The sequence below is a fragment of the Salmo salar genome, chromosome ssa23 (assembly GCF_905237065.1).
Source record: "Salmo salar chromosome ssa23, Ssal_v3.1, whole genome shotgun sequence".
In the NCBI taxonomy this organism is placed as follows: domain Eukaryota; kingdom Metazoa; phylum Chordata; class Actinopteri; order Salmoniformes; family Salmonidae; genus Salmo; species Salmo salar.
This window is the reverse complement of record NC_059464.1, coordinates 17,659,443-17,673,829: the sequence shown is the minus strand read 5'-3', so window position 1 is coordinate 17,673,829 and position 14,387 is coordinate 17,659,443.

The window sequence follows — 14,387 nt, the reverse complement described above, 5'->3', positions numbered from 1 at the left end:
TTTCAGTTCCTGAGGGGGAAGAGGTTTTGTCGAGCATTCTTCGCGACTGTCTTGGTGCGCTTGGACTATTTTAGTTTGTTGGAGATGTGGACACCAAGGAACTTGAAGCGCTCAACCTGCTCCACTACAGCCCCGTCGACGAGAATGGGGGCGTGCTCGGTCATCAGCAAACTTAATGATGGTGTTGGAGTCGTGCCTGGCCGTGCAGTAATGAGTGAACAGGGAGTACAGGATGCGACTGAGCACGCACCCCTGAGGGGCCCCCGTGTTGAGGATCAGAGTGGCGGATGTGTTGTTACCTACCCTTACCACCTGGTGGCGGCCCATCTGGAAGCCCAGGATCCAGTTGCAGAGGGAGGCATTTAGTCCCAGGGTCCTTAGCTTAGTGATGAGCTTTGAGGGCACTATGGTGTTGAACGCTGATCTGTAGTCAATGAATAGCATTCCCACATTGGTGTTCCTTTTGTCCAGGTGGGAAAGGACAGTGTGGAGTGCAATAGAGATTGCATCATCTGTTGGTGCGGTATGCAAATTGGAGTGGGTCTAGGGTTTCTGGGATAATGGTTTTGATGTGAGCCATGACCAGCCTTTCAAAGCATTTCATGTTACTAAAGTGTCATCTTTTATTTGAGGGTATTTTCATACATATTGGTTTTACCACTTAGAAATGAAGGCACTTTATGTATCTTGTCCCCCCATATGAACAAGTCATATGTATTTGGTTTCAAAATCACTTGTAGTGTATTAAAGTATTGAAAAGTTTAGTATGTGTTCGTTTGGTATGTGTTCCAGCTTGTGACTCTACAAACTCATTGGATGCATTAGCATGTTGTTTTGGCTGTTTTGGGGGTTATGTTTTGCACAATAGGAACCGAGTGGTGAATGATGACTGGAGTAATTTTCCTTCTCAGTGAGTAGATTCTGCTAATGCCATGATTTAGACAAATCTTAAATTAATCATTAATAATGGTGAGTGATAAGGTTACAGAGGCTACAACAAAACATGCAAAACTCTCACCATTACCAATAACAGGGGAGGAACCAAATACTCCATCATCGTCAATACTCTGTTGAAGATTTCACAGTACAACCTCAGTACAGTCTTCAGCATGGCCTAACATTTTTCAACAGACAATTGTCAGTGTTCCAACATAAAAGATTCCTGGAAGACTATTGCTCTTCCAGGAATACAGACTTGTATCATTGCATAATGCTGTACTTCCATTAGGCCTTATCAATCTGCAAGCGTCATACTTTGTCATTCATATTGCTCTTGACTGGTTTCATCTTCATCTCAACGTTCTGGTCTGAGCATCAAGGGCTTTGATTACATCAAAGGCAAGGAATCCACCAGATATGGAACTACGCTAAGCTGCTGTTTTAAGTACCTCAGAAAAACAGAGGAGCAACTTAACATTCCTTCCTGTTGCCCTTACTTCATAAGTTGCGTCACAAATGGCAACCTATTCAGTGCGCTACTTTTGACTAGGGCCCATCAAAAGTAGTGCACTATATACGTAATAGGGTACCATTTGCGACGCAGAATTTGAAACACGTACAACAAGAGAGAGACCGCTGTGACAGTTCAACACGGATGACAAGAAACACAGACAGAAAGAAGAATAACACAGCATCTGAGCAAATACAGCAGTAGTATAACTGATGTGTCTCCTTCACAGAACTGGCATCCTAGTCAATTTTCTTTGAGATGTGTGAGTGTGAATGATACTTGCCACCACCCATCCATCACAGGAGGATAGGAGGAGATGATGAAGAGGAGGATGGGGAAAAGGGGAGTGGAGGCGGAGAACGGACACCCCAGGGAACTCATTACCCAGCCCTATTAATCTGTGGTTTGACCCCTGTGAGAGAAACTCCCCAAAGAAGACCTACCTAAAGATGAAAACAATTGTGTTGTTCCAGGAACAACAAAACAAAACGCCAGTTCAAGTGAATAGAAAAAAGCTGTCTCGCTCTCTCTCTCTCTCTCTCTCTCTCTCTCTCTCTCCAACTAAGCAAAAGCTGAATATTTGGTGTTGAAAATAAACATATCTTTATTTATTAGTTTATATTATTAGAGGACAGTACTGATATACAATGAAGGAGAACTAAAAGATCATCCCCCTGTGTTAGAAAATCATGGTATTTGTCCCTCTCTCGATGACTAAACTATGTAATTATTGGAGAAGGTACAGTGGATGTGTAACCAGGTCAGGGATTTATGTGGTTGTGGAATTTAGAATTCAAGGCACACTGAACCAACATGACTACCACAGCATTCTGCAGCGATACGCCATCCCAACTGGTTTGCGCTTAGTGGGACTCTCATTTGTTTTTCAACAGGACAATGACCCAACACAGCTCCAGGCTGTGTAAGGGCTATTTGACCAAGATGGAGAGTGATGGAGTGCTGCATCAGATGACCTGGCCTCCATAATCACCTGACCTCAGTTGAGTTGGACGACAGAGTGAACAAAAAGCAGCCAACAAGTGCTCAGCATATGTGGGAACTCCTTCAAGACAGTTGGAAAAGCATTCCAGGTGAAGCTGGTTGAGAGAAAGCCAAGAGTGTGCAAAGCTGTCATTAAGGCAAGGTGTGGCTACTTTGAAGAATCTCAAATATAAAATATATTTTGATTTGTTTAACACTTTTTTACTACATGACTCCATGTGTTATTTCATAGTGTTGATGTCTTCACTATTATTCTACAATGTAGAAAATAGTGAAAATAAAGAAATACCCTTGAATGAAGTGTGTCCAAACTTTTGACTGGTACTGTATGTCCGATAAGGGTAGTAGCCATAGTGGGACAAAACCTGTTAGTGTTAAGGTCTGGTCTGTCTCCATGTCCGAATGTCAGACATCATTACTGGCCTTTCCCTTCCCACCTCCTCCTAGCACTGGGAATCAGGTTAACAGGATGATGACACTGTGTGGATGGACTCTCCGTTTCAAACCGACTCTGGGAGAAACTTCAAGCTTTGATTTTTCCCTCAGAAGGCTGGAATGAAAGGGACAGTGATACATATTTCAGGCCCAAGGCTCCACAAAGGGACTGTGGAATAGAGGTAAAAACCTTTGAACTAAACAAAGGTCCATCACCCACACTTCATATCAGAAGGACTGTGTAGCCCCTTGTACAGATGAGGATAGGGGTAGAGGGGATGGGGGACCAGCATGGCCTGGCTGACAGGTTGTCTGAGTGTTGTATGACTGCATGTCCAACGACCCAACCCTTGTCTTTCCCATCCCACCATCCCTTCATCCCTCTATCCCTCCATTCCCTAACTCATACTCCTTTCTGGCAATAGAGAAAACCCATCCAGTTATAAGTAAAAGCATCCACTCAGTGTTTATCATCGCCATCCATCTGTGGTCCTTTTTTAATCTGACCTGGGGCCTGGCGAGCCTTCACCACCGCCAGCATCGGTTGCATTAAGTTGATTAAAGTGGCTGGCCTGGCGGACACTGGCACTTGTGTTGCTCTCACTGTGATGCTAGATGAAAGACTAGGCAGTGAGGCCCCTATCCTGGTTCTCAGAGATTCCCCCTCCCTCCCTTTGCTCTTAAAGGAGGGTTCACAAAAGACAAAAGGCACTAGAGTGAAAGCAATGAAAAGCTTCTTTGCCAAATTATCTCTAATTGTTCTCTTTCTTCCTTGTTGGATCGTAGTATGATTTCTGCAGCGACGGGAGGATGACTTACTTAGCCCGCCACAATTTCTACCTTTAAAAGCCACTACCCTTGAAAGTAGACAGCTTGAATGAAGAACTCTATTACCTTAACAACACTTGTATTATTATCAAAGGCAGTGGGTAATTGATGTGATGTCTTTGAAGGACAGAAAAACGAAGTGTTTTGGGGAAGCATAGCCCCAAGGTAATGGATACAGTGCCCCCAAAACGCCTGATTTGGGGTCGACAATAGGATGTTGGGATGTTTATTTTTGAAATATATGATCACTTGAAAACAAAACAGGAAACTGTGGACAATATACAACTTCCCTTAGAAAAGAGGATGAGTGTTAAGAGATATCATTTCAGCATATGTGTTCTTATTTTGTTCATGTAAAGGAGATTTCCTAACCATCTTGGGTCTTGCATTCAAGCTGGCAAACCAGCTATTTATCAGTTTTACTAAAAATTTGAATTCACCCATCCAGAAAGATCCCTGTGCAAATGTTTCGGCTCCTCATCCTGTCTTGGAGTGTGCTTGTCCTACGAGGCAAGCTCTCCTTTTCATTCCAAACAGAGCATATTTACATATTTAACTCCTGGAAATGAAGTTAAGAAAGAAAATTGACAGAGTGTTATTCGAGCCTCAGTGTAAGAAAAATCAACAGCAACAAAAAATAAACAACGTCTTTGGCATTAAAGAGCTGTTCCAGAGATGATAACATTATAATAGAAAGGCACGCTGATCAATGCTGTTGTGGATTTTGATAACTAAATCACTGCATGCTTGTGTCTGAGACAAATGATAGAATTTCTTAAGCAAAGAGGGCCTGCAATATGCCAAATATGCACCAAATTACCCTTCAAAAATAACTCTTCGGCGTCTTTACTGAAGCCGCTGGAGTGAGTATATAAAATAAAGGGGCAGCATAAATTACCTGGTGGATGTCAATTGTGAAACGTAGCGTATCCTGTTTTCTTTTTGTAATCGTGTCGCCTCTTCGTCTCGCTGCACATTGGCGGATAACATGAAATGAAAGTATTCTCTCTCCAGCACCACCAGAAGTACTCACACCGCTTTCTGACACTTGAAAACGATGTGGTTTCATGAAACCACAGCTGGGCCCACACTGATTGGCTCTCTGCACATGCTGCCAGTAAACTTTCTAGTGCTTGAGGATCTGTCTGCGCTGGGACAGGTGGTGTTTATGCAGATGAATGAACACATTACTGTGTGCTCTTCCTTTTGGTTTAAACATTAGAGTTTCAAATGTGACAAATCAGATGTTCGTCTTCCTTTTCTGCATCCCGCTCAACCGGCACCATTGTAGTTGGTTCCCCTAGGATCCGTGTGAGTAGGTTTGCGTGAGCATGTGTGCGCATCCATAAAGTATGTGTTTGTGTACAAATGATGGTATATGCGTGTTCTGACTTACAATATCTATGGCGGAGTTTCCTTGTATTGGTAAGTGCTTCCCCAATGTTGTATAGTCAGTGACAGAGTTGGGGCCCCGTTTGGACAATGCAAAATATAACAGCAACACTAGGACGGTAAATAATAGGGAAAAGTCTTTTAAAAATGATTTAGACTATTGAAAAGTAACATTTACATTCAACACAAAGAGGAGGAACGTAAGCTGTAGCACATAATGAGCAACCAGCCACTTGATAAGATGTCTACTCCACACTGAGCGAGAGGCGCTTTGTCTCTGCGCCACTTTGTGCCTTGGCTTGGTAGCCACCACAGAGAGCTGTAGAGCTGTAGGAGTGCATCCCAAATGTGAACCTATTCCCTATATAGTGCATTACTTTTGACTAGAGTAAAGTGGTGCACTATATAGGGAACAGGGTTGCATTTGGGACACAAGCCTAGTTGCACAGTCTTGGGTGGGTGGGACACTAAAGTCTCTATTGTCTGAGTCAACTTGACCTGACCTGGCTGGTTAAGCTGATGCATTGTGGACAGCAAATCGCTTCAACTGAGGGGGTTGCTTTGTGTGTGTGGCTACGCAGAAGATAATAAACCTTGTAATAAAAAGAGCATCCCCATAGTTTACAGAGAGTCGGACCAGTTTTGTTTCCAGGCTAGTCTATTGGAGGTAAGTCCTCTTTCCCACTGCCTGGGAGAAATGGGAACAAATGCTGTGGTGTTTACTAGTACATTGAACCATAATGAGGATTAAGTTGACTACCGTGCCTTGTATTAGCAGGCAGGAGCCTCTCAAGGGGCAGAGCTAAGGCTCCAAAACTCTGCAGTATGCAAACCCTGGTCCTCCATTGGATGTACCAATCGTTCTGTCCATATCTTAGTAGGTGAGTGTGTGCATGCCTACGTGCGACATCCACCCGTGCCTTTGTCTTCGACGTACAATGCTTGTGTGTGTGTGTGTGTGAGTGAGTGAGTGAGTGAGTGAGTGAGTGAGTGAGTGAGTGAGTGAGTGAGTGAGTGAGTGAGTGAGTGAGTGAGTGAGTGAGTGAGTGAGTGAGTGAGTGAGTGAGTGAGTGAGTGAGTGAGTGAGTGAGTGAGTGAGTGAGTGAGTGAGTGAGTGAGTGAGTGAGTTTATTAAAAGAACAAGTCTCCCTGCTAGTCTTTACAGGCCTTGATTGTTGCATGTCATGAAATAGCTGTTAGCTTGTGATACAGCAGTAATCAACAACTTGTTTTCCGGCCTGATGCCCACAGCAGCGGTAGGAGTGGGAAGAGGGCTGTGACAATAATGCTTTAGCCCCAGCTAGCTGCTAATGACACTTCACCAGGAGGCGGGTCCAGGCTTGTATACCTCACAGGTATCTGCTAACGTCTTATTGCCCATCTCTTCACGCCCTCATTGCATTTAGTAGCCTGGATGTGTCACTCTGTCCTCGCCAGAAGTCGATCTGGACTGGAGAATGGAGTCAACCGCAATTTTTAAATGTAATGAACTCTAACACAACACAGGCTAGCTCCAGTAAAATAACTTTCTCACTACTCTGGTTCCAGCCTGAAAACAAGCAATGGAGGGATGAAAATTAGATAAACGACATGGGGTTTTCATTTTTCACATTGAACAATGCAGAAATACAATTTTGTGGCATCACACACTCATGCAACATGTTGATTTTACAATCAAGCATTTTATATAACAGATAGAAATCACTTGTCAAGCGATGCCGTTGCCCTCTGATGGCTAATAATGTTGTATCATACCATGGAGAAACAAACAAAACTCTCAATGCAGATCCCTTGTGTTATAAACTTAATTTAAAAATCCCATTTAGTCACACTAGTCAGGGGTAGTAGTCTTCACCCATCTTCACACAGTCCTGATGGATCAATCATGGAAGGAAAATAGCAGGAAAATAGCAACTGTTTTCAGTTTATTACCAGCGGTTTACAGGGGCGTGAAGGGACCAGTCAGGACTTGTATGATTGTCTAAACCGGGCACAGCTCTTGTTTATGGTCTCTTGCCAACTGTTCAGTAGGCACAGAGGGGGAAGACGGGGAAGGGGGGGATAGTGTGGAGAGAGGAGGAAGAGCAGGGGAGAGAGGAGATGGAGGAGCAAGGGAGATAGACGGAAGAGGGAGAGGGGAGGGGGGGAGCGGGAGGGGAGGGGGAGAGGAGGGAAAGCCATCATCTCCCCACAGGCCACTGTTGTCTCCTCAATCCCTGCTGGACCTCCCCAGCAGACACCTTCATATAGTCTAATTACCACAGTACCAACAGCAGCCCTCCCTTCTCCCCCTCCTCCCCTCCTCCCCTTCTCCCCTTCTCCCTCCCCAACAGCACCCTCCCTCCCCGATATGAACTACACAACTAATTGTTCCGTTACACCAATAATGACACAGCCCTGGGAAGAACAAAGGACAAAAACAGAAAGGTAGAGACGAAGTCAACATGATAATGTTCATTAACCCTGATCTCTCCCTTATTACATCATCACCCCTCTCTCTCCCACCCTCCCTCCTCTTCATACCGCCATACTCAAATTAGTACACAAATTATCCACAACCATTCCAGCTATCACTAATTATCCAAAGAGTTTGTCATTAGGCGATTTCAAATCCAATCTTAGATCAACACTTACTCAGACCTCAGGGATCCTGTGCTCCCTATAGCGGTTAAACAAACCAACAGTTCAAAGGATCAGGTATTCCACTTTAAGAGGAGAGAGAGACAAACTGGAAAAATATGAAAGCAAAGGGTAAACAACTGTTCGCTTGAAAGAAACGGTTCCCGCAGCTTCACAGCATGGACGCTCCGATCTATAATTCATTTCAGTCAAAAAATTCTCTTCTCTTCTCAAATTGGGGCCCCGTAATTTCAAGAACATTCTAAATGATGTAGTCTGGCTGAGCTCTGAGCTAATAATAAGACTGATTGAAGAGGGAAAGAGGGCACTGACCATTGTAACGATGTACACATCCCAAAAGCCCATAGGGCTTTGGTCAAAGGTAGCTCACTATATACAGGGAGAAGGGTCCCATTTGCAATGCATACAATGTATCTCCCATAGCGTAGAGCCTGGCAGTAGTGATATGGCCAACAGGCCAAGGTGCTGTCCAGCTTAACTGTTTTCGGTGCCCTCTGGGGCCAAAGTCTTTTCCACAATTAGCTAAGGCTCCCAGTAATTAATTCACAATTCTGAGTCTACTAATTCACAATAGATCAGTGCCAGTAAATCTCACTGAAAAAGTTGAAATTCACTACTTCCAGTCATCAGCTTGCTCTGCCCTCATATTCAGCCTCATATGTGTTTTACCATTTTATTTTCAGGACAGTCATGGCTACAAGTAGAATAAAAAACATTTGAACTGAACATCTGCATTCATGAGTTTTACTGACAAATGTGAACAAATAAAATGAGGTATGCCAAGCAAAAAGCTAATAAAAAAGAATTTATAAGAATGCTGTAAGTACAGAAATGGTTTCCTCAGTCGGAAATGAACATCCAACTAGTCAGGGACAACTGTCTGGACTTTAGAGTTTGTGACAGCAACTTCTAGCGACTCGCGGCTTGTGAGAGTCATAGAACAAAACAGGCGTCATGTGCATGTTCCAGAGAGTTAGGACTTTACAGAAGTTTTTGTAAGAGGAACCGTCTCCGGGATCCGCTCTTGTTTCACAAACACAACTCTAGCTCAGCCCCCGTTAATCACACAGAGAAATGGTTGGTATCAGCGGATGCAGAAGAAATAGACAAATCCAATGCAACAACCCAGCAGGTTAGAAGTCTGGCATCACAGTGGGACTGTAGGACTGTTGGGACTGTAGGACTGTGTGGGACTGTAGGACTGTGTGGGACTGTAGGACTGTTTAATACCATTGAGAATATGCAGCAGCATAGAAACGAACACAGTTCATCTGAATTTGAATAAACCCACGTCTGAACTATATTAGGCCTACCAGCTCCCAGAGATTTTCTCCACATGGTCAAGAAGCAATTTATACCAGTGCAATGAATGGTCATTCGCAGACAAACGTAAAGTGATAGCAGGTTGCGCGATGAGACTGCTCCCAACTCTAATTCCCATATAACTGACAGTACTTAGTCATCCGGCATCCCATCCAATGTAAATCTACCTTGTAGTTGTACTAGGCTACTTAGCCTTGACAAGGTGCACACTTCCTTGCCACGGTCTTATTTCTCCACTTACATAGACCCAGCCGCCAGTCCCTATGCAGTTTCCCTTTGAGAGCTATGCAGATGTTAGTTCTGACTGATCACACTCCTAATGTGCAGTAATTTCAATTGCTTCTCAGCCCACATCCTTCTCATCCGCCCACCATCCCACCCTCCCACCCTTAATGTCAGTGCATCGCTCAGTGAGAACGCCAGTACCAGAAACCAAGTCTGTCACTTAAAATATAATGCTGTCAGATCTGTTTCTTTAACCTTGAACCAATTAGCTGTTGTTGAGCTGTAATGAGTCCTGACATCACTCCGTTGTGATGAAACCCTTAATTGCTCCGGAGAAAATTGAAGCTTTTGACATCACTGCTGACAGACTTTTTTCTTTTTGCCTCTTCCCCCCCCATCTCTCCCTTCGTGCGGTCGCATGTGACTTGAAAGGTAGAGGAGCTTCACCGCCATCAGCTGTCCCGTCAGAGAGAGAGAGAGCGAGAGGGAGAGAGAGAGAGAGAGAGAGAGAGAGAGAGAGAGAGAGAGAGAGAGAGAGAGAGAGAGAGAGAGAGAGAGAGAGAGAGGGAGAGGGAGAGAGATGGCTGGATGTTCTGAAATGATGAGGCCATTTAAGCCTCATGATAGGACCTGGCTAGAACGTCATTCAACAGGACTGTCAGTGACATCCACGCTGGTTTGAGGAAGAACTATGGATGCTGATCAACATTGAGCTAAAGCGTATAGATCAGGAGTGTCACGTGTTCTCCCTCTCCGGCCTCTAGGTCACCAGGCTGCTGATTATTGCGCACACGTGTCACCTTCGTTGCGCGCATCAGCGCCTAATGACACTCACCTGGACTCCAACACCTCCTTGATTACCTGCCCTATTTATGTCAGTCCCTTTGGTTCCTTCCCCAGGCGTTATTGTTTCTGTTTCATGCCTGTGCATTGTTCATGGTTCTTGTTTTGTATTATGTTTTGTTTATTGATTAAATGATTCACTCCCTGAACTTGCTTCTAACTCCCAGGACACACGTTACAGAATAACGCTTCACCAAAGGGAAGCATCAGGGAGTGTTTTTTTTGTGTTGGAGGTGATGTCGGGTCCGGATGTCAGTACCGGATCTACCATAGAGGCCTCAGCCAGTTCGTTGGACTCTCATACCTCAGCTGGCTTGACAGGTTCCCATGCCTCAGGGGGTTCGACGGGTTCCCCTGCCTCATCTGGCTCGACAGGTTTCCATACCTCAGCGGAATCGATAGGCTTCCATGCCTCAGTGGGCTCGACAGACTCCCATGCCTCAATGGGCTCAATAGGCTCCCATGCCTCATCGGGCTCGATAGGCTCCCATGCTTCAGCGGGCTCGATAGGCTCCCATGCCTCAGCTGGTTCCCATGCCTTGACCGAAGCATCCGGGAGTTTTCAGCCGGCTCGTCAGGCTCTCATGCCTCAGCCAGTTTGTCAGGTTTCTGCGCCTCAGCGGAGGCGACCAGTCTGCTCCTGTTCCCCGGGATCGTCCCATTGGTTGGCGTCCTGTGGCTGGAGCCGCGCGCCGGGGAGGGGGTACTGTCCCGTATGCTCTTTCTCTGGCGCTCTAGGTCGCCATGCTCCCCCGCCTCTGCCAGATCGACAGGTTCCTGCGCCTCAGCAGAGGTGACTGGTCCGTTCCTGATCCCATTGGTCGGCGTCTTGCGGCTGGAGCTGCACGTCGGGGAGGGGGTACTGTCACGTGTGCTCCCTCTCCAGCCTCTAGGTCACCAGGCTGCTGATTATTGCCACACGTGTCACCTTCATTACAAGCATCAGCGCCTAATGACACTCACCTGGACTCCATCACCTTCTTGATTACCTGCCCTATTTATGTCACTCCCTTTGGTTCCTTCCCCAGGCATTATTGTTTCTGTTTCAGTTTCATGTCTGTGAGTTGTTTGTGTTTCTTGTTTTGTATTATGTTTTGTTTATTGATTAAATGATTCACTCCCTGAACTTGCTTCTGACTCCCAGCGCACACGTTACAAGGAGACTATGTTGTGGTTTTAGGATGGAGGATGAATGACTCTATGCATCCCAAATGGCACCCTATTCACTATATAGTGCACTACTTTTGACCAGAGCCCTATATAGGGAATAAGGTGCCATTTGTGATGCAGTCCCTGGCTCAGGGAAGGACACTATACACCGCAAGTATTCAGACCCCTTGACTTTTTCCATATTTTATGTTACCACCTTATTCTAAAATGTATTTAATAAAAAATGTTCCTCATGAATTTACACACAATACCCCTTAATAAAAAAGCAAAAACTGTTTTTTGTTTTTTGTTTTTTTTGCAAATGTATTAAAAATAAAAAACTGAAATACTTTATTTAGATAAGTATTCAGACCCTTTGCTATGACACTCGAAATTGAGCTCAGGTGCATCTTGTTTCCATTGATCATCCTTCAGATGTTTCTACAACTTGATTGGAGTCCACCTGGAGTAAATTCAATTGATTGGATATGATTTGGATAGGCACACACCTGTCTATACAAGGTCCCACAGTTGACAGTGCATGTCAGAACAAAAATCAAGCCATGAGGTCGAAGGAATTGTCCGTAGACCTCAGACAGGATTGTGTCGAGGCACAGACCGAAAAATGTCTGCAGCATTGAAGGTCCCCAAGAACACAGTGGTCTCCATCATTCTTAAATGGAAGAAGTTTGGAACCACCAAGACGTTTCCTAGAGCTGGCTGCCCAGCCAATCTGCGCAATCGGGGGAGAAGGGCCTTGGTCAAGGAGGTGACCAAGAACCCAATGGTCACTCTGACAGAGCTCCAGAGTTCCTCTGTGGAGATGGGAGAACCTTCCAGAAGGACAACCATCTCTGCAGCACTCCACCAATAATGCCTTTACAGTAGAGTAGCCAGACGGAAGCCACTCCTCTGTAAAAGGCACATGACAGCCCACGTTGAGTTTGCCAAAAGGAAACTAAAGACTCTCAATGAGAAACAAGATTTTCTTGTCTCATGAAACCAAGATTGAACTCTTTGGCCTGAATGCCAAGCATCACGTCTGGAGGAAACCTAGCACCATCCCTATGGTGAAGCATGGTGGTAGCAGCATCATGCTGTAGGTATGTTTTTCAGCAGCAGGGACTGGGAGACTAGTCAGGATTTAGGGAAAGATGAATGGAACAAAGTACAGAAATCCTTGATGAAAACCTGCTCCAGAGCGCTCAGGACCTCAGACTGGGACGAAGGTTCACATTCCAACAGGACAACGACCCTAAGCACACAGCCAAGACAACGCAGGAGTGGCTTCGGGACAAGTCTCTGAATGTCGTTGAGTGGCCCAGCCAGAACCTAGACTTGTAACCAATCTAACATCTCTGGAAAGACCTGAAAATAGCTGTGCAGCGACGCTCCCCATCCAACCTGACAGAGCTTGAAAGGATCTACATAGAAGAATGGGAGAAACTGCCCAAATACAGGTGTGCTAAGCTTGTAGCGTCATACCCAAGAAGAATCAAGGCTGTAATCACTGCCAAATGTGCTTCAAGTAAGTACTGAGTAAAGTGTCTGAATACTTATGTGAATGTGATATTTCCGTTTTTGCAATGAAATTTGCAAACATTTCTAGAAACCTGTTTTTGCTTTGTCATTATGGGGCTATTGTGTGTAGATTGATGAGGATTGTTTGTTTTTATAGATTTTAGATTAAGGCTGTAACGTAACAAAATGTGGAACAGGTCAAGGGGTCTGCATGCTTTCCGAATGCACTGTATGGCCTATGTTTGGAACAGGACCGAGACTGTTGTCTTTTCGAGGGTTATCCGCTATTGCCCTGTGTTTTGTTTGATCATGTCACATGACCTGGATTTTAACCTTTATTTAAAGCCTTTTCAAGAAATTAGAATTACACCAAAAATGTAAGAAATTGTCTGAGGATAGTGCTGGACCATTTGACATTAATGAAAAAGAGGAAATTGTGATGAAAATGCATTAAATAAAGGTTCAAATCCTGGTCATGACATGATCAATCAAAGCACAAAGGCCTAACTATTATGATTAACCAAAACTGAGTGAACTCCTCCTAGACATAACACCTCCTCCAAGTGACAGGGATGTACGGTGATATCTTATTGTTTCCAGTTTCATTTAAATAATTCATTAACAGGTGGCCCATGTGACTGTGACTGCCTCTAATAAAAAGCAACGGATCCCTTTGAAAACAGCCTTTGTGGCATCGACATGAGTCAGAAACAGTTATTCTAGTGTCAAAATTGACTACAAAGTGTAAATAGGATTATTTTGGTCAGTCTTGTCTAAAACGAAGTTTAGAACCTCCATACCTCACAACATATTAGTCGCAGCTTTGAAATGGAATGTGAGATGTAAATCTTCATCTGGAATAGGATGATAGAAATCCTTAATACTTCATGTAATGATTTTTCTATTTGATCTAAATTATTCCTATGTAACCTACACTTTCTTGTTTTGAACTTCTAATGCAAGTTGGGCAGGTGTGGCTTCTTGACAATTTAATTTACCTTAATTTAACTAGGCAAGTCACTTAAGAACAAATTCTTATTTTCAATGACAGCTTAGGAACAGTGGCTTAATGGCAGTTTTTTACCTTGGGGATTTGATCTTGCAACCTTTCGGATACAAGTCCAACACTCTAACCACTAGGCTACCTGCCACCCCAATGATCGCAAGAGAAGCTGCTCACGGTTTTGATGGCTCCAATGCAGTTCCACCTCTGACACAGCCAAAACATCCACTATGCAGGTGTCTGCTATCACCGGTTATCGCTTGATCTGATTGAATCCAGGGGTTCTATTCAATTTGTATGGCTGAATCGTTATAGGTTGCCGGTTGAAATGTAAAGGTAATTTCCGATTGAGCAGACATATGCAGCGTTAAATGTGAATGCGGATTGTCTTTACATATTCATAACGCTGTAATGCTGGATTTCCAGCGATATGGATTGAATAGAGTCCTAGGCCTATATTGTAGACTACTTAGAAGTCTACTTGACTCAAGGTGACAAAATGTAAATTCTCAGCAGAAGGTCATACAAGCGGGCTTCAACTCTGTCTGGGCCTATTTTATTTCCAACCAATCAGTT